This window comes from Mustela putorius, unplaced genomic scaffold (genome assembly GCF_011764305.1).
Source record: "Mustela putorius furo isolate JIRA1106 unplaced genomic scaffold, ASM1176430v1.1 tig00000095_pilon_pilon_pilon, whole genome shotgun sequence".
Classification (NCBI taxonomy): domain Eukaryota; kingdom Metazoa; phylum Chordata; class Mammalia; order Carnivora; family Mustelidae; genus Mustela; species Mustela putorius.
Window position 1 is genome coordinate 18543889 of NW_025421280.1, and position 21161 is coordinate 18565049.

Consider the following 21161-nt stretch of genomic DNA (forward strand, 5'->3'; position numbering starts at 1 on the left):
TCCTGCTCACTCTCTCTCTCAAATGAAATCTATTACAAAAAATAAAAAAGAAGAAGACAAGACAAGACTCAGAGACGGTGATGGAGACATACATTTCTTGGGGGAACTTACTCTTCTACTGGGAGTCCAGGAGCAGCTGACTGGATGGCTGGACAAAGCTTCCATTGCTGGGATCTATGGGGAGCAAGTTTTTCTATCATAGCAACTAGCCTAGCAACTATCTGTAGCTCTTCCCCTCCTTGCACAGCCAGCATGCCTAGGAGATCAAGGCCTGCCATCCGGACACTCTGTTTCAGAGGAGACACTCCACCACCCCAGAGCCCCTGACCTTGAACACTGAACAGCATGTTCTTCTGCACATTCGGCTGGATGGAAATAGAGTGAGAGGAGAGGATCTCTACCTTCTCATTAACAGGAGGGTTCAGGGTGTGCTGCACAAACGAGCTACGCCGAGGGCACCATGCACCATGCTGCTAGAGACGGGTCGAAGGTGTTTTCATGCCCATGATTGGTATATGGCATGACAGTCAGATTTATTTCCCCTTCCAGACTAAAGGATCCCACATTGTAAAACTACTCAGCAGTACTGAATAGAAAGGGAAGATCTCCAAAAAGGATGCCGGGCCACAGATCTCCCATCTGCCACAACGCTGGGACATGGTGATGAATTTTCATAGGACGGAAAAGAACAACGATCCTATATACACCAGGAGGACAGCAAAGAAGGAAGGTCAGTGAGAAATCTGTTTCAAGGCAAGAGAAGTTCAGGGCACATTCACACTTGCCGGTAAGAGCCTGCCTAAACATCAGCTGTTTTGCAATTGACTTTATTTCATGTAATGCTACTCATACATTGTATCTAATGATAGAGTTTGTTGTTTGGACTTTACCAATGTTGCACTGAAATACTCGTTTGGAAAGTAAATGTCTTTGCCCCCAAATAAATTATTTTTGTTTACATGGTGCCCAAAATAATTTGGCTATTTTTTTTCTTTTTAATGAACTGACCTGCCTGAACTGGCTAGTTATGTTGTCAGTATTTGATAAATCTTGGAAGTTTGATGAGTTTCCTCCTCTGTAGCAGCTGACTGCAAGTCCCAGGAGGTCCCCTATTTATTTATTTATTTTTAAGATTTTATTTATTTATTTGACAGAGAGAGAGAGAGCACAAGCAGGGGGAGTGGCAGAGAACAGGGAGAAGCAGGGTCCCCGCTGAGCAAGGAGAGCCCGATGTGGGACTCGATCCCAAGAACCCTGGGATCATGACCCGAGCTGAAGGCAGCCACTTAACTGACTGAGCCACCTAGTTAACTGACTGAGCCACGCAGGCGCCCCAGGAGCTCCCCTATTTAAAGGTCTTCTGTGATCATACTTAGCTCAGTGGGAAAAGAGTTACTGACTGTTTGGTGATGCCCGTTATGGATGTGTGGCAGGGGAGTGGGGGTGGTGGGGGACGGTGCAGGGGTATGTGGGGTAAGGAGTGGGTGGGAGTAGGATTGGAGGGGGCAAGAACCAGTACCTCTTAGGCATCAAACCAATGATAATGCATCTGATGTTGATAATATTGGAGAAAGGGTAGCGGATAATTGTTACACTTAAAGAAATCCTTAGTCCTTTGTTGGAAACAAATGGTTTCAAAGGTACAAATGTACTATTTACATTTCTTCGTGGAAGGGCGAGATTGTTTTTCTAAGTACCTAGTCTTCTCCATGATTAAATGAAATGATTAAATAAATCAAGGAAAGAACACAACAGCCTCCTTCCTAGGATACACAGTAACCCTGTATATAAATGCTTCCTGACTCTCTGAACTTTTACAGCTGAACTGGCTGCTTGTGTGATGTGACCTTTTCCTTCCTACATTCTGGTTAAAGCTGAAGCGTTAAGGAACTAGCAAAATTCGTAAGAACTGCAAGTCAGAGTAACTCCGTGTTGGTAGGACGACACTTTGCAAAAGCATCACTTGTAATTACGAAGCTATTATAAAAACGTTTGAAGACGATGGAAGTGCATTAATTCTACCCAAGAGGGCAGACGCAGGAACGCGGCCTAATGCCATCTCCCGGAATGAATTTAATGTGTCAAAAGTTGTTTCGTTTAAAAATAACAAAAATGTCCAAAGATTATATAAGACATTTTAAAATTAAAAGTCTATGCTTGGGAAAGGAACAGATCCTTGGGGGTGGGGGGGGCAGCCTTAATGACAAATACAAAGGATCAGATAAGTAACTGGGCTTTGAGGAGAGAGGAGTCAAAATGAACAAAAGATTCTTCTTCGTACCGACTTAGAACATAGCTGTGATGGCTTAGCATAAAATCTTAGGTATTTTGTCTACTTGCAATTCCATATATCAAATTGCTTTCTAATGCTACAAGAGTGGGAAGCATAAATAAATAAAATGAAGGTTTTAAAAAATGGAGATTTGATTCTGAATCTTTCTAAAATGTTGATAGTAGTAGTGACTTCCATTTATGAATCCTGACCATGTCCCAAGCACTGAGCTAGGCATTTTTTTTAAACATATTACTACCTTTAACACTCAAAATAATCCTTGAAGGCAAGGATTATTGTTGTCCTCAAATGATAGATGAGGAAATCTCCTTTCCTTCAGAGACACACTCCCAAATCCCACAACTGTAATGAAAATAGCCTGTAAATATCCAGGAACAGAATTACGTGAGTCTGGGCTGTCTGTCCAGTGAGCTCTATGGTGTCCATGAGATTCGGGAAACAAGAGAGCCGCAGGTTTGGCTCATCCCTCAACTGAATCTGTCTGGGCTCCTACCAGCCTCATTCCATCTGCAAAATCTCTTCTCGAAGCATCCAGACACATGACTTATTCTCTCGTTTTCATCTTCTCGGGAGACTAATAAATAGCATTGCAAAATTCAAACGTTCCCTTCCAGATCCACCGTTTAGCATGTATCCATCTGGACTGTGTTTCAACGTTTACTCACATACACACACACTTCTTGTTTTCACAACGCTGGAATCACACAGCCCATGATCTGCAACACACTATTATTGTTTGATCAGAGTGCCTATCTTTCCACATCAGTATACATAACTCTTCCTTATTCTTTTTTTTATTATTATTGCTCTGTTCAGTTAGCCAGGATATATATAATGGCACATCATTAGTTTTTGATGAAGTGTTCAACGATTCATTAGCTGCTCATCAGCACACATGCCCTCCTTAGTACCCATCACCTGGTTACCCCATCCCAGGTAACCCTTCCCTTCTGTAACCCTCAGTTTGTTTCCCAGAGTCCAGAGTCTCTCATGGTTTCTCTTTCTCTCTCATTTCTTCCCATTGAGTTTTCCCTCCCTTCCGTGGTCCTCTTCACTAGTCCTTATGTTCCACACATGAGTGAAACCGTATGATAATTGTCTTTCTCTGCTTGACTTATTTCACTCAGCATAATCCCCTCCAGTCCCATCCATGTTGACACAAAAGTTGGGTATTCATCCTTTCTGATGGCTGAATAATATTCCATTCTGTATATGGACCACATCTTCCTTATCCATTCGTTCATGGAAGGGCATCTTGGCTCCTTCCATAGTCTGGCTACAGTGGATATTGCTACTATTCTTCCTTATTCTTTTTGTTTTCTTTTTTAAGATTGTATTTATTTATTTGACAGAGATCACAAGTAGGCAGAGAGGTAGGCAGAGAGAGGGGAAGGCAAGCAGGATCCCCGCTGAGCAGAGAGCCCGATGCGGGGCTCCATCCCAGGACCCTGGGATCACGACCTGAGCGGAAGGCAGAGGCATTAGCCCACTGAGCCACCCAGGTACCCCATCCTTATTCTTTTTGAAGACTGCCTAGAATGCCACTGAATAAATGGTCTTTTATCTATTTAACCATTTTCCCACTGTGCCACATTTTGTGTACCATTTTTGGCTACAGTTTTTTTGCTGTTGTAAGGACACTGCTGGAAACATCCTTGTATGAGTAAGTCCTCCTGCAGTGGAGATGCCCAGAAGTACTGCTGCGGGGGTTGAAGAACTGGGAATGCAAATATTTGATAGACACTGCCCAATAGCCCTCAAACTGACTTTCATAACCCATTTCTTCTGCTCTGCCAGTGTTCCTTTCTTGCTTTGGAACTGGTGTTTCAGCTGTCTGCCTACCCTCCCCCACCCTTATCTGTGTTCTTCCCCTTTCCCTCCTCCTTTCCATTCTTCTACCTTCCTTGTCTACCCGCCCCCCACCTCAGACGACATTTACCCCACCACCCTTTTACCACCTGTTTACCTGACTAGAACACGCCATAAAGGCATATTTAAAATTTTAACTCATTATGAATGAAGTTCTCTGTTTCCACATATTAAATAAATAATCAGATAGTTTTATCTTTCTTTCTTTCTTTTTTTTTAATTTTATCTTTCTTATGTCCTACTTTCTAAGGAAAAAAAAAAAAGGTCATATAACACAATATTAAGTTACTTTCAAAGGTAACTTCTGTTACCTTTGATTTCAGTGACCCACGGCAGGGAAAAAATGTTTCACTTTCACCCCAGATACACAACTCTAGGGTACAAAATGTCAAAATACAACCACATAGAAAATGTTAAATTCATTTCATTATCAGAAACTATTTTGGGGACATGACACTGAAACATCCAGATATTTAAACTTTTCAAGTTTTGGAAATGCAATGTCAGTATAGTTAGAAAAAGATATAAAGCTATCATGATCACAGAAAGCACTTGCAAGAATTGTTGGAGTTTTTTTCCCCCAGCAAATATTTTGAATAGCAAAAAAATAAGCAAGGAGCATCTGTTTGACCTTCATTTCTGCATAACCAGTCTCTCCAAGGACAGGGATCCAGTCATCTCATATCCTTATGTCCCTTTAGAAGTCAGTAAACTGCCCTGGGCAAACACACAGAGGGCAGTTCAAGGCCTTAGAGCACCATGGAGACAAATCTTGCAGATTTTTAACTTATTTACCCAGGGAAAAAAAAAAGAAAAAGTAACACTTGATTTTTTGTTTCTAAGGTATATACTATGAGAGAAATGCAAAATGCCTAACTTTGATGGAGAAATAGAAAAAAACATTTATATGGTATACAAAGCAAACAAGAAAGTTAAAGGATAATAGGTAATAAATAGAAAAGTTGAAATTTTGGACTACATAATGCATAAGAGAGAAGAAATTACATGTGCATGTATATGTTAGGGGAGGCAAGTTGTTTGTGCTCACTGAAAAAGTCTACGAAATATTGTTATCACTGGGGGTTGGGGATTATAGGTAGCTTTTTTTTTTTTTTTTTTCATTCTTCTTGTCTGAACTTCCTAATTTTTCTCTACTGATCAAAGATACCTTATTTTTTAAAAAATCAATAAAAGTTAAAAATATAAATGTTTGTAAAAGACTCAAGATATTTGAAAGTCTTTGCAAAATATATCTAAGATTCTGTCAAACTGCAAGTACCCAACATTTAACTTGGTCAATTTTGTTAGACCCCAAATTTCCACACTTTAACAAGTGAAAGATGGCTCACAGAATTGATAACTCATCCAATAAAATGGAAGTTCCCAGAAATATTCAAGATAATCAAGCAGTTTGGTTGTAGGTATTAAACAATTCAGTATTTGCATGTGATAGTTAATAAGAAGGGTACTTTGCTATCAAGGACTTGCTCCCAAAATATTTTAGGAGCTTAGGAAAATGAATAATTTTAAAGTGATTTAAACCAACACGTACCCCAAGTGGAATTTCTTCACGAACCGTACTGAGTTCGTTATATAAGCTATAGCCGATTTGGCTTGCCAAAGGACAAATGTGTTCAGATGCCAAGGGATGTTTGTAGTTTACACCTTAAATTTACTGCAACTTCAAGGCTATGCACTGCAGCATTATGTATAATAGCAAAAGACTGGAAACAATCCAAATGATCACAACCAAAAAACTGGCCGGATAAAACCACGGTGCATCTATACCGCGGCGTACTATGCCAGTGACAAAGGAATGGGCACCACGTTTCCCCCCCATAGCATAATCACTAGGACAAAGTGGGGGACAAAAGGAGCAGGGGGACAAGGTTTATAGTACGGCATCTTTTGGCAAGAAAGGAGGAGGAAAAAAGTAAAAAATACATGTTAACTTAAATTGTCCAAAAATGAAAGGATTGGGGACACCTGGGTGGCTCAGTGGGTTAAGCCTCTGCCTTTGGCTCAGGTCATGATCCCAGGGTCCTGGGACGGAGTCCCACATGGGGCTTCTTGCTCAGCCGGGAGCCTGTTTCTTTCTCTGCCTCTGCCTACAATTCTGCCTGCTTGTGCTCTCTCTCTCTCTCTGACAAAAAAATAAATAAAAAACCTTTTTAAAAAAATGAAATGATTGAAGTGAAAATGAATAATTGAAATAGAATAATCGCCCCCCCCCAAATTTTTTTAAGTGGTTACCTCGAGAAGAAGGCAGGGGGCAGGGGGCAAGGTAGAGTAAACGGCCATGGGGATAGAAGCTAGATTTCTAGAACTACTTTACTGGGTAGTTTTGGACTCAGGAACCCTATGAATGTTTTGCATACTTAAATGTTTTAGACAAAAACATTTCCTGGGTCTTGATGGAAGTTTACTTTAGCTAACAAAAGCTTTTACTTTACCTACCTTGGAATCTCATCAAAGGAAAGGATGAATCTTTCTGGTTTCATTATTCCTGAAACTGAATTTTTTTTTACCTATTTCATCTGTTAAGCCAAAAATGTGTATTTCTCACAAGTGTTCATTCCTCACCTTCCAGGTTTTCTGTGCTACAGATAGTTTAGTGTTGGGGGAAAAAAAGTGGGTTTTGGGGAGTTGTTCTTTTATTTTTAAGAATAGTTTTGTGTTCCCAGCAAAATTGAGAGGAAGGTATAGAATTCCCACACACCCTTGGGCTGCATACAGATCCACAGCCCCCCTACCATCAACAACCCCCAGCACAGAAGTACAGTTGTTACAATGGATGAACCTACATTGACACCACATTCACCCCAAATCCACAGTTCACGTTATGGTTCACTCCTGGTGTTATACATCCCATAGGTTTGGACAAAGGTCTGACATAGACCCATCACTATGCTATCATAAGAGTATTTTCACTGACTTAAAAAAATCCTCTGTGGTCCAGTGACTCATCCCCTTTACCCCACCCTCCGCCCTTGGGCAACCACTGATGTCTCTATAGTTTGCCTTTTCCAGAATGTCATGTGGTTGGAATTAGACAATATGCAGTCTTTCCAAATTGGCTTCTTTCACCTAGTAATAGGCATTTAAGGTTCCTGCCTGTCTTTTCAAGTGGTTTTTAATACACCAGGATCATCCATAAAAGGAACTAACTTCTTAGTCTTTCAGACCCTTGTTCTGATGTTTGAAAATAATCACAGAAGCTCATATTTAAAAGATTGTTTACTATATGCCAGGCACTGTAACTTTAAACATTACATACATATTTTCTCATTGGACCTGTCCAGTGATCTGCAAGGTAAGTAATCTCATTGTTGCTGTTTTACAGATGAAAAGCTAAAGCATTGAGACCTATCCAAGGTCATGTGTTTTTTCTTAAACAACTTTATTGAGGTATATTCCACATATCATAAAATTCTCTCCATTCAAGTGTTCAATAATTTTTAGTTAACTTTACAAAGTGGTACCACCATCACCATAATATTCCAGAACATCTCCATCCTCCCAATAACATCCCTCCTGCCCATTTGTAGTTAATCCTTGTTCATATCCTGAGCCACAGGCAACCACTCATCTACTTTCTGTTTCTGTATTTCTGAACATTTCTTGTAAGTGAAATCATACCATATGTGGTCTCTTATGTCTGGCTTCTTTCATTTAGCATAATGTTTTTGAAGTTCACTCACAATTAGCATATGTCAGTAGTTCACTGTTTTTTTGTTTGTTTGTTTGTTTTAAAGATTTTATTTATTTATTTGACAGAGAGAAATCACAAGTAGATGGAGAGGCAGGCAGAGAGAGAGAGAGGGAAGCAGGCTCCCTGCTGAGCAGAGAGCCCGATGCGGGACTCGATCCCAGGACCCTGAGATCATGACCTGAGCCGAAGGCAGCGGCTTAACCCACTGAGCCACCCAGGCGCCCAGTAGTTCACTGTTTTTTATTGCTGAACAGTATTCCATTGTGTGTGTGTATATACATTATATACATATACATATATATATATATTTACAAAGATTTTATATATATGTCTCTTTTATCTTTCCCACTCTCCAGCTGATGGATGTTTTGGTTGCTCCAATTCGGGGCTATTATGAATAACACAAATATGAACATTCATGCGTATTTTTTTTGTTTTCCTTTTCCTTTCTCTCTACCTAGGAGTGGAACTGCATATTCTACATTGGTTTTATATTTATCTTTTTGAAACTGCCAAAAGGTTTTCAAAGGGACTGTACTATTTTACATTCCATCAGCAGTGTGTGAGCACTCCTATCTCTCCACACCTTCACCAGCATTGGTTACTGTCTTCTTTCTTACAGCCATTCTAGCGAGTGTGAAATGGAATCTCAATGTGGTTTTATTTGCATTTCCCTAATGACTAATCATGCTGAGCATCTTTGCTTAGTCATTCTTCTCTCTCTGTGTGTGTGTGTGTGTGTGTGTGTGTGTGTGTGTGATGCTTGTTTATATCTTTGCCCTTTCTTTTTTGATTTGGTTATTTATCTTATAACTCAAACGGGCTTGTATGTTTGTAAATTCTTTTTTTTTAATTTAGCATATAATGTATAATTTGCCCCAGGGGTACAGGTCTGTGGATCATCAGTCTTACACAATTCACAGCTCTCAACATAGCACATACCCTCCCCAGTGTCCATCACACAGCCACCCTATCCCACCCCCGCCACTTCCCAGCAACCCTCAGTTTGTTTTCTGAGACCAGGAGTCTCTTAAGGTTTGTCTCTCTCTCTGGTTTCCTCTTGTTTCATTTTTCCCTCCCTTCCCCTATAATCCTCTGTCTTATTTCTCAAATTCCTCAAATCACTGAGATCATTTGATAATTGTCCCTTTCTGATCAACTTACTTATTTCACTTAGCATAATACCCTCCAGTTCCGTCCACCTCTTTGCAAATGGATGTTTGCAAATTCTTAATACAAGTTCTTTATTGGATATGTGTTTTGCCAATATTTTCTCCCAGTCTTATTCCTGTCTTTTCATTTTCTTAATGGTGTCTTTTTGAAGGGCAAAAAAATTTTGAATTTTGATGAGATCTAAATTATCATTTTTTTCCTTTTACTGACTATGTTTTCTTTGTATTGTACCTAAAAATCTTTGCTTCATTCATGATCTTGACGATCCTCTTGCACATTTTTTTCCTAAGAGTTTTATTGTTTTAACCCTTGCATTTAAGTCTCTAATCCATTTTAAGTTAATTTTTGTGTATGATATTAGGTGAAAGTCTAAGCTTAGCTCTTGCATGTGGATATCTACTTATCTTGGTCCCTTTTGTTGAACAGACTATCCACTTCCCAGTAAATTTCCTTGGCATCTGTAAAAAACAAAAAAAATAATTGATTATAGATATAAAGATTTATTTCTAGACTCTCAATTCTATTCCTTTGATTTTATATCTATCCTTGTAATAATATCACAGTTTATTGATAACTGCAGCTTAATAGTAAGTTTTGAAATCGGGGGATGAAAATCCTTCAATTTCATTCTTCTTCCTCAAATTTGCGTTGGCTAGTCTGTCTTTCCATATAAAGTTTAGGATCCCTTTGTCAATTTTGCTCCCAAAAGGTGTGCTGGGATTTTGACAAAAATTGCACTGTATCTACAGACCAATTTAGAGATAATTGACATCTTAACAATATTGTGTCTTCCAACTCCTGGACATGAAATGTCTCTCCATTTACTTAAATCTTCTTTAATTTTCTTCAGCAAAGTTTTATTATTTTCAACATATAACTGTTGAATTTCTTTTTAAAAATGTATTGCTTAGTATTTTACGATTTTTGATATTAAAGTGTGTTCTAATTTCATTTTTGGACTGCTCATTGCTTGCTTGTATACACAAAAATTGATTTCTATATGTTGATCTTATATCCTGCAACCTTGCTGTACTTGTTTATTAGTTCTAATAGTGTGTGCATGCATGCGTGTGTGTGCACGCACGTGTGTGTGTGTGTGTGTAGAATGTGTAGTTATATAGAATATTCTAAATACAGGGTCACATCATCTGTCAATTAAAAAAAAAATTTTACATATGATCTCCCTGATATGAGGAAGTAGTGATGCAACATGGGGGCTTAAGTGGGTAGGAAAAGAATAAATGAAACAAGATGGGATTGGAAGGGAGACAAACCATAAGTGACTCTTAATCTCACAAAACAAACTGAGGGTTGCTGGGGGGAGGGGGTTTGGGAGAAGGGGGTGGGATTATGGACATTGGGGAGGGTATGTGCTTTGGTGAGTGCTGTGAAGTGTGTAAACCTGGCGATTCACAGACCTGTACCCCTGAGGATAAAAATATATGTTTATAAAAAATAAAAAGTTAAAAAAAAATTTTTTACTTCTTTCCTTCCAATCTGCATGTCCTTTATTTCTTTTTCTTCCCTGGTTTCACTGGCTAGAACTGCCAAGACTGTGTTTTAAAAAAAAAAAAAAAAAAAACTGACAACAGATATCATTGCTTTGGTCCTCATGTTAGGAAGAAAGCATTCAGTCTTTCACCATTTAGTGTGATTTTTTTCAATGATGCCCTTTTCATTGATTTTTTTTTTCCTAAATGCCCTTTAACAGACTGAAGAAGTTCCCTTATACTCCAAGTTCGCTAAGAGTTTTATTTGTTTGCTTTATCACATAGGATATTGAATATTGGCAAATGCATTTTCTGTGCCCACTGAGATGATCATATGTTTTTTTCTGTATTACCTTTGTTGATTTTTAGGTCTTAAACCAACCTTGCATTCCTGGGATAAATCCTACTTGATCATGGTGCATAATCTTTTTGGTATATTGTTGGATTTGGCTAATATTTTATTGAGGATTTTCAAATCTGTATTTATATGCGGTATTGGTCTTTAGGTTTCCTTTCTTATGATGTCTTTTTCATGCCATGGCATTTGTGTGATACTGGTTTCAAAGAGTGAGTTGGGAAGATTTCATTGTCTTTTATTTTTTAGATGAGTTTGTGCAGTATGGGGATTATTTTTTCTGTAAATAGTGAAATTTAATAAAATTGACCAGTGAAACTGTCTAGCCCAGGATTTTTTCTGTGCAAAAATTTTTGATCACTCATTCAATTTATTTACTTATTATAGGTTCATTTTGTTTTTTAAAATTTCTACTTCAGGGCGCCTGGGTGGCTCAGTGGGTTAAGCCGCTGCCTTCGGCTCAGGTCATGATCTCAGGGTCCTGGGATCGAGTCCCACATTGGGCTCTCTGCTCAGCAGGGAGCCTGCTTCCTCCTCTCTCTCTCTGCCTGCCTCTCTGCCTACTTGTGATCTCTCTCTGTCAAATAAATAAATAAAATCTTTAAAATAAATAAATAAATAAAAATAAAAATAAATAAAGTTTCTACTTCAGACAGTTAGCTTGTGTCTATCTAGGAATTTGTCCTTTTCATCCAATTTATCAAATTCGTTTGTATAAAATTGGCCCTCAAAGTCACATGATTTTAAGGAGTGACTCTTGGATTTAAACAAAAGAAGGTCTACATTCTCTTACACCATACACAAAGATAAACTCAAAATGGATAAAAGACCTCAACGTGAGACAGGAATCCATCAGAATCCTAGAGGAGAACGTAGGCAGTAATCTCTTCGATATCAGCCACAGCAACTTTTTTCAAGATATGTCTCCAAAGGCAAAGGAAACAAAAGTGAAAATAAACTTTTGGGACTTCATCAAAATCAAAAGTTTCTGCACAGCAAAGGAAACAGTCAAAAAAACAAAGAGGCAACCCATGGAATGGGAGAAGATATTTGCAAATGACAGTAAGACAAAAGGTTGATATCCAGGATCTATAATGAACTCCTCAAACTCAACACACATGAAACAGGCAAACATATCAAAAAATGGGCAGAAGATATGAACAGACACTTCTCCAGTGAAGACATACAAATGGCTATCAGACACATGAAAAAATGTTCATCATCACTAGCCCTCAGGGAGATTCAAATTAAAACCACATTGAGATATCACCTTACACCAGTTAGAATGGCCAAAATTAACAAAACAGGAAACAACATGTGTTGGAGAGGATGTGGAGAAAGGGGAACCCTCTTACACTGTTGGTGGGAATGCAAGTTGGTGTAGCCTCTTTGGAGAACATTGTGGAGATTCCTCAAGAAATTAAAAATAGACCTTCCCTATGACCCTGCAATTGCACTCCTGGGTATTTACCCCAAGGATACAGATGTCGTGAAAAGAAGGGCCATCTGTACCCCAATGTTTATAGCAGCAATGGCCACAGTCGCCAAACTATGGAAAGAACCAAGATGCCCTTCAACGGACGAATGGATAAGGAAGATGTGATCCATATACACTATGGAGTATTATGCCTCCATCAGCAAGGATGAATACCCAACTTTTGTAGCAACATGGATGGGACTGGAAGAGATTATGCTGAGTGAAATAAGTCAAGCAGAGAGAGTCAATTATCATATGGTTTCACTTATTTGTGGAGCATAACAAATATCATGGAGGACAAGGGGTGTTAGAGAGGAGAAGGGAGTTGGGGTAAATTGGAAGGGGAGATGAATCACGAGAGACTATGGACTCTGAAAAACAATCTGAGGGGTTTGAAGTGGCAGGGGTTGGGAGGTTGGGGGAGCCAGGTGGTGGGTATTATAGAGGGCACGGATTGCATGAAGCACTGGGTGTGGTGAAAAAATAATGAATACTGTTTTTCTGAAAATAAATAAATTGAAAAAATTTTAAAAAATGAAGGTCTAATTCATACCTTCAACCTTTACTATGATGCATGCTGCCTCCCATTCATTTCTTACTCAATATGCTGGTGGAGAAACCAGGCATCCAATGGCAGGCATGACAATGTTCATTCAGCCCAGTTCTCAGAAGTCATAGCAATGACTTGATCCATCTACCAGGCACATGATGTGCAAAATAAACTGGAACATATACTTTACAAATGGATCCTCTTGGCTTTAAAATTCTTCCTAGATGTTTTCCAATGTGACTTCTTGACTATGCTCTGAAGTCAAAAAGCCCAAAAATCATTAGGGTCCGTGGAACCCAATGGGTGTTGTTGAGCAGGAGCGGAGTTCAAACATAATATGTGCAATAGTGAGCATTGTCTGTGATGAGGGCTTTTCATGGGCAGCATATGCTCCTGTGTTTAGTAGTTTTCTGCATTCCCATTACCTAAATGGAAAAAAACCTACTTGTAAGTAAACAGAAAAATACAAATTCCAGAATTTTGCGGTTAAGACATTAAAGACCATCTAAGCTAATTCTACTTTTAATAGATAAAGAGAACAAAAACCCTAAGATGGAAATGGCTTTTGTGAAGGTCACCGAGGCACTTGATGGCAAGGTCTTCATTGAAAGGTAGTCAGGAAAACAGATGTATGGAGGAGAAAAAAGACAAGGAAAGTTGTTCAGGATGGCATGGTTATTTTCTCGGTGCATCACCGTCTTTTAACTCTGGGATGATTTTAAAATAACTATAGGCATATTTAAGAATCTCAAATGTATAGTATTAATATTTTTCAGGTTAAGAGGTCTGTGCATTTTTGGCCTTTTATGTATTTATGTTTAAGAGAATTCAGCCTAATGAAGCGAGAGGTCATCCTTGTGATTCTAATTTTAAATGTGTGCTTGATTTAAGCTTGTGATTTTAAGTTCAAATCATAGTAAGTTTATTATGGAACTGAATAATTCAATAGAACTGAAGGCTGAACATATTTATAAGTTTAATGTATTAGATTTAAAAGTTATTTAAGTATTTAAGAAGATTTTGTTAAGCCAGACAGTTATAGTACTTAAAAGGAAATTGAATATATTAAATTTTTAAAACAGTTTAAAAAGAGTTTAACCAAGTTTGTAAATAGGACCAAACATTAATCAAAGGCCCCTTAAAAGTGACTTATATGCGAAATAGGCTTACATGCAAAATAATAAGATTTCTAATATAAACTTAAAAGCCTAAGAAATACAAGAGTTATTTTTATTCTAACTTTAATGTATCAAAGATTAAAAATCATGTTACTTATCAATAATCTCCTTTGTGCATAAAAACTACCAATGAGGACCTTAAAAATCATTTAACAAGTAGGAGAAGTTTATCTCTTGGTTTAGATAGGCTGTCATTTAACAGGCAAGTATGAAGTGCTTACTGTATACCAGACACTATGCTGGGTGCCAAAGATTGAGGAGTTCAAAGGCTTCTCACGGCAGTGCTCACATGAAAGTTTTAAAAGCTAACCTGTACTGGTATTAGCCAGGCAACCAAAAGTAGGGAGTTCTTAGCATTCTCCATAAAGTAAAGCCCTATTCCTATGCCAGGATACCATTTTGAAACAGTAGAACATAACAAAAATAGGGATCAATATTTGGCTTTTGAGTTTCAAAAACATCTCCTTACATTAGTCAAAAGATTTGCAAGAATGAATGGTAGGGAACAAGGGAATGGCTTATCCCGCCCAACAGTACTCGCTCTCTCCTGCTCCAGAATTCCCCAAGCTGGGAGGGAAGGAACAAGTGGGAAAAAGATGGGGCGGGGGGTGGGGCAGGTGCCGATACATCCCTTGAGAAGGGGGCCCTATACCCTAGCGTTGTGACCAAATGCCTGGTGAAGAGGAAGACAGATCTCCTCTAGATAATTTAGGATGTTTGAGAAAGGAAGAGCGATGCCCTTGTCCCCAGGGAGCTCATAGGTCACAAAACCCAGAGTTCCCCAGGGCCCATGTGGCAAGGTTTGTCTGGACAGAGTGATCCTTACCCAGTGGCTTGGAAACAGCAACATGATCCCAGGTGGCTCTGAAGGACACAGAGGTGTCATGTCCCCAGCCAAGTGTGGGACTGGCGTACGGACACTGAGCCGAGCATCCTCCATGCCTAGCTCATCCCCCCTGGGGGACAATGGCCCGAGGACGGAAGCGGTGTCCGGATCTGTACTGAATGCATGAAGAAACCCGGGCTCTGAAGTAAATGACGTGCTCAAGGACACACTGCTCGACAGCAGTTGGAATGAGGACTGGAACACATCCCTCTAACTCGTATGTTCCGCTGCTCTCCCATTAAATTATATAGAATACCTATCCGCTTTCCTGGGAGATGGATGAGGTGGTGAGACCTGTCTTCATCCCTCGTAGCACGCAGAGAATGGCAGCACGCCAAAGGCAAGAACCTAAGCAGAGGAAAAGATAATTCGGGCCCTGACTCAGCATTGTTCTTGATGACAGTTAAGCTAATGGAAGCTATAAAACAAAGCCAAGAAAATTCTTTTTCACTCCCTTTGCTAAATAGGATCTGGCTGCTTGGGGGTCATTAAAAGGCTCTGGAACGGACCGTTGCATGAGCCCCACACCGCCTTGAGCCCTTCTCGGCCTTCCACCCCTCAGTCTGCCTAGTTGTACACGGAGAACCCCACAGGAGGGGGGGTGAGGGATTTACCTTGAAGAGGGAGATAAACTTGTGAGCATATTGTTAAGAGAAAAACCCGTTACAAACAGGGCACGTAGAAGGATCCGGTTTTGGCTACTGTGTGCACGTGGATGCGTTTGCACAAAGAATGGGCTCTCTCCCGGCAGTGGAATGATGGGTAATTCTTCTGGCTGCAGCGCTGTGGAGCTAGGGGGTTAAGACCCAAGGCCCCGTGCCAGCTGGCCTGCTTCTGAGTCCTCACTCTGCCTCTTCTTGGCTTGTAGGACATCAGTGAGATGACTGAAGCTCTCAGGGTCTCGGGGTTTTCATCTGTGACATAAGGGTACTTACAGAGCCACTCTCATTGGGCTGTTAGAAGGATTCTAGCAGTTGTCCCTGAACTGTGCTCAACATATTGTTTGGCCCCGTGGCAAGCACTCAGTTAGTATACGGGAAGAATTCCTCTCCCTTCTGTGAGAGACCATAATCCAGTGAGAGACCATAATTCCTGGTTTCATACCTACTTTACAGACCACTTGACCCTCCCTCCTTCTCCAGCTGTGGAGTCCCAGAACCACGAAGGTGAAACTCAGTCCAGAGCCCAGAGCTCCAACCATTCTGGTCTCCCTCTACCCCTTCAGGGACCTCTCCCCCCTCCCCGCCTCCCCCTCCAGTATCTTCTGAACGAGGGTGCCTGCGGGGGTCTCTCTTGTCCCTTGTCAGTGCCCTCAGGTGCTGGGTGCTCAGACAGGGAGAATCTGGCTGGGAACAGCCGCGTCAAGAAAATCCAAACAAACCCCGTCAGATACTCCTAATCTGAAAGGAAGTCTGGGTTCCACCTAATTGAAGGCACTGACAAAGTAAAACTATTGCATTGTTTTAAGAATCATGTCACAAATCTATATTCTAAAGAGAAATATTGTATCAGATCGAAAGAGAAGAGAGAGAATCAAGACACAGCAAGACAGACTTACCTCCATGTGAAGGTTTGTTTTTTACTCTGAGTCACAGGGGTGTTAGACAAGGAGAAACAGAATTCCATGAGACCGATTTCAGGCACCGGGACTGTGCATAAACTGTTCTTTGAACTTGTGCCTCAGCAGGGGGGTGAGAGAAAACAAGACAAGACTAAAGGTGACTTGAAGTTCTTAAGAACTGTAAGCCTGAGGGCTATGGACGTAGAGAGACTTCAGTTTAAACACCCACTTCTTTACTTGCTGTGTAACCATGGGCAAGTTATCTAACTTCTCTGAGTCTTGGATTCCTTACATGAATGATGAGGACAATCCCTAACTCACAGAGTAAATGTAAGAATTGTAAAAAACAGTACATATATGATAGCCTCTTCCTCACTTAGAAAACTACATCCCAGGGCACCTGAGTAGCTCAGTTGGTTAAGTGTCCAACTCTTGATTTCGACTCAGGACATGATCTCAAGGCCATGAGATGGAACCAGGTGTTGGGCTCTGCACTCAGTGGGGAGTCTGCTTAAGATTCTCCCCCCTCCCTCTCCCTCTGCCCCTTCCTGCCCTGCTCTCTCTCTCTCTCTTCCTCTCAAATAAATAAATAAATTTTTAAAAAAGGAAAAGAAAACTGCATCCTAAAATCAATTAGCAATTTCTTCTTAAGGCTTATGAATTTCATTCGATGATAATTTGGCTTCGAGGAAAAAGAGTATACACAAAACCTGGAACATGAAATTATCCCAATTTAGATTTAAATCCTATGTCTGTTATTCACTTCCTTATAACCTTGAACAAGTTGCCTCAGTTTCCTCAAGTGTACACTAGGACTCATAGTAGTAATTAACTCAAAGGGGTTAAAGATAAAATTTGTGAAATATTTGGCATGATCCGTAACATTCTAAAAATGTTGGCTATTTACCTTTGGTTTTATTTCCATTTTCCTGAGAATTATTCGTATAATTACCTTGTACCTTTCTTTCAATTTATGCCTAAAGATTTTTCCATTTCACAGCCTGGCACATTTCCACTGCAACAACTTAAGCCACGTAATCTTGGATGGGAGAAAAAAAATATATATATATATATATAGAGAGAGAGAGAGAGAGAGAGATGTTTGCTTAGATGAAACTGACAGAAGAAACGGACATGAAAATAATAGAGGAAAACAGTTTCTCCATTTTAAAAGCACCTGACCCAGTCTAAGACAGCTCAAAGGGTCCATCTGCAGACTAAAGTGAAGAGATCACAAATATGTCCAGTAGAAAATTACTACTCAGTCTGCTCAGAGAGAGTCTATAAAGCTCCTGGCAGCACAGTTAATTGTGGGTGAGGAGGGAATAGATGTTTGTTAAGCGCCGAGGACTACACTTGTATTCTCTGGCTTACCAGTCCTATCACCAGGTCCAGGCACATCACAACTAAAGCCGAGCACAGTGGGGTTCTTTGTTCTCTTTGGATCTTTTGAAACATTTCTTTGAACACTTAACAGAGCCCAACTCGTCAATTTCTCTCAATAACCCTTCAACGTAGGATTTGTCATCATCTATTAAACAGAGAACCGAGGCACAGAGAAACTAAGTAGATCTGCCCTGGGTCACACAACTGATAAGTAACAGAGGCAGAATTTAACCCCAGCACTAAATTACATGGTCATGTTAGTCAAGAAGCTATACCATGCAAGTGAATCAGCAATGGGTTGGCCACTCTGGGAGAATACTATATGTGAGATTTCTATAGTGATTATGACACATCTTGAGGGGAGGGGATGGGGGGGTCGCAAGAGAAATCTGGCCACTGTAAATATTACTATTATTATTGTTATTGGACTAGGTAATACATTCGTGTAGTTCAAAATTCAGAAGGTACAATAGATATCCAATAAGCACCTTCTATCTCTACCCATGCAGTCAGCATCTTGCCCTGGAGAAAAGTGTGCTATTAGTTTCTTGGATATCTTTCCAGAAATTTCTCATGCATATACAAGCAGAGAAATACACACACACACACACACACACACACACACACACACATTCAAGGCTATATGTTATTCACACATATCTGCACCTTGCTCTTCTCCCGGGACCCTGTCCTAGAAACCACCCCACATACACAGCTTCCTCATTTCTTTGTGAGGACGGCCACATACTCCATTGTGTGATTCGCCCCCCACAGATATTTAGATTGTTACCAATAACGCAGCCATGAATAACTGTCTGTAGGTTATTTTTCATGTTTGGGACTACATCTGATAACATCCCAGAAGTGGACTTCTGGGTTAAACACTATATGTATTTGCTAGGTATTGTCTTCTTCCCCTCTGCAAAGATCACCCAAATTTCAAAATATGTAATCCCTGTTATTCTTATTTATGAGTGTCTGGATCTGTTTGATTAAAGTGTCCTTAAAATTTCCACTGCTTATCTGCATGACCTGAGATGCTGACAAAAGGGCAACTTCCAAGCATAGCTCGTGAATTCAGATTTTTATTTTCATCAAAAGTGTATTTCCCACTGACCAGTCACGCGGCCAACAAGGCAGACAGCACCCCCTGGAGTTGTGCACAACTGTATTGTTAAGCGCCGAGGACTACACTTGTATTCTGGTTCTGCTTGAGATTTCATTTAGAAGTGTGGGAGAGGAGATGTTCTATTTCGTGCAAAATATATTTAAGCCCCCTCCAGCCCCACACTAAAAACAGGGAGTAACTTATTGATGCTGCCTGATGCTCATTGTGATGGCTTTCCTTCTGAGAGCCTGCAAACTTCCAGGACATTCTTACAGCAATCTCAGATGACCTAGCTGAAATGACACATTAAACCCTGCACCAACAGGAAGGCCAGATGTTCGTGGCATCTCGTCCTTGCCAAAGAACAGAACGCGGAGTGATCACTGACTCTACCAGCTTTTGAGTCCTGGATGTTAAATCATCATCCATAGGAAGTTAGATGGTAGTACCCAGAGAGCCCTGTCTTGGAGATGGAAGGGGTCAGTTTAGCGGAGCTAAGCTTCATTAGACTAAGGTACATTCACAAGCATTTATCACTCATCCTGTGTGATACCTAGAATGAGCTGTGTTTTGCTTTTCGGCGAGCATCCCAATATCCTAAATTAGACTGGAGGTCAAGCTATATCCACGGGCCTGGGCCAGCAGAGGAGGATGCTCAGGGAATTGGAAGGATCTTTTACACTTCCAGCGGGACAGCTTGGCGAACGGGGTGTTGGAAATGAGATGCTGCGGAGGCTGCCGTGTTCACTCCTCCCTTATCTCCAGCATCTTATCTTTGCCTTCACAGAAGAGTGACCACAAAGGAGGTGCCAGGAGGCCGGCGGGAGCTAAAGCCCCGTGGATGGAGAAGGATTGTGTCTAATCCCCAGCAGCCTCAAGAGCTCAGCGCTAGTGATAAAAAAGGGATCTAGCGGTAATCCAGCCTCTCAACAAAGAGACTTAACCATCCTGAGGGGTGAGATCCACTCAGCCGTGCAGGGTCATCAGCGGATCTAATCCAGCCAAGCCTGTGGACAGATCGAGTAAGTCACTCTTAAACGGCTCTCGGCTGGGGTTTCTGGGACTGATCACATTTTAAGAGAGTGAATGAAAAGAGGTAAACTGACTCTCTGGCCTGATTTTATGGGACTTTCCTATCTTAAAGGTACAGTTTATTAAATAAACCAAGTATGCCCATTGTGCTGCTAACCTAAATGCAACCATTGCTCCCAGGTCTGGAAGCCTGTCCTGCTCCACGGTCGTTTCCCGGCGTTGCTGTGTCATGTAGCGACACCTAGTGGGAGAAAGAAGGGGAGCAGGAACCTGACAACATTTGTGCTTTGGGTGACTCTTTGGATGAAGGTTACAGAAAATGTACCTTGGGGTGGGGCACGAGGTCCTGTTTAAAAGCTCTTGTGAGTTTCCTTCCTTGCTGGTAACAAATGGAGCCTTTTCTCCTTTTAAAATATTTACGATCTGAATAAGGTGGAGAGGTGTGATGTCGGTAAACCCTGCTCTGTCCAAAACACCACCCCCACAGAAATGACACTCCTCTGAGGCCCAGGAGAAGCCCGGAATCCAGCCATGCAAAGACTGGAATGCCTAAGGCAGGTAAAGCAAGTAGCCCCGCGGCTGGTAAGGGGGCGGGGGGGGGGGGGGGGGGTTAAGGAGAGGTGTGCTAAGAAACAGCCTATTTAGTCGCATACTAGGGAAGCTGGAAAAACTTCTCTGCTTCCCAAATATTTCTTTCCTCACCCCTCTATATCAGTGCCTGGATTTCCATCTTTGTAGCTCATTCCTTTGGCACTGGAAGACTTTCTGCAGCCCTTAATAACACAGGCCAAGTGCAAATCACTGACACGGGTAATAGTTAGAGCCGTGCTGACCTTCTGAGGAAGGTAGAGCTGAGACCAACTGACTTACAAAGAAGCTAGAAGGGGAACTGAGACATGGAATCCAAACTGGATGACCTCAAGAGTTCCTTGTATGGTTACAGCAACTAGAGGAGGTCTAGACTCTGAGGAAAATGGAGCAAACACAGTGGTGGGGAGAAAGATAGAGCCTGGGGGTGGGAACGACAAGAATTAAAATGAGAGGAAAGGTAGGAGGAACTCAAGACCCTTTGTCATCTCCAGATTGTGGTC

The 21161-nt window shown here is 40.8% G+C and overlaps 1 long non-coding RNA gene across 1 annotated transcript; it reads left to right on the plus strand.

Moving 5' to 3' along the window:
• Nucleotides 1-343: 343 nt before the first annotated feature.
• LOC101672743 lies at nt 344-20633 on the plus strand. The gene is made up of 3 exons (XR_198405.3): nt 344-787; nt 19826-20060; nt 20251-20633. It is a non-coding gene; the product is annotated as an uncharacterized LOC101672743 (long non-coding RNA).
• Nucleotides 20634-21161: the final 528 nt, after the last annotated feature.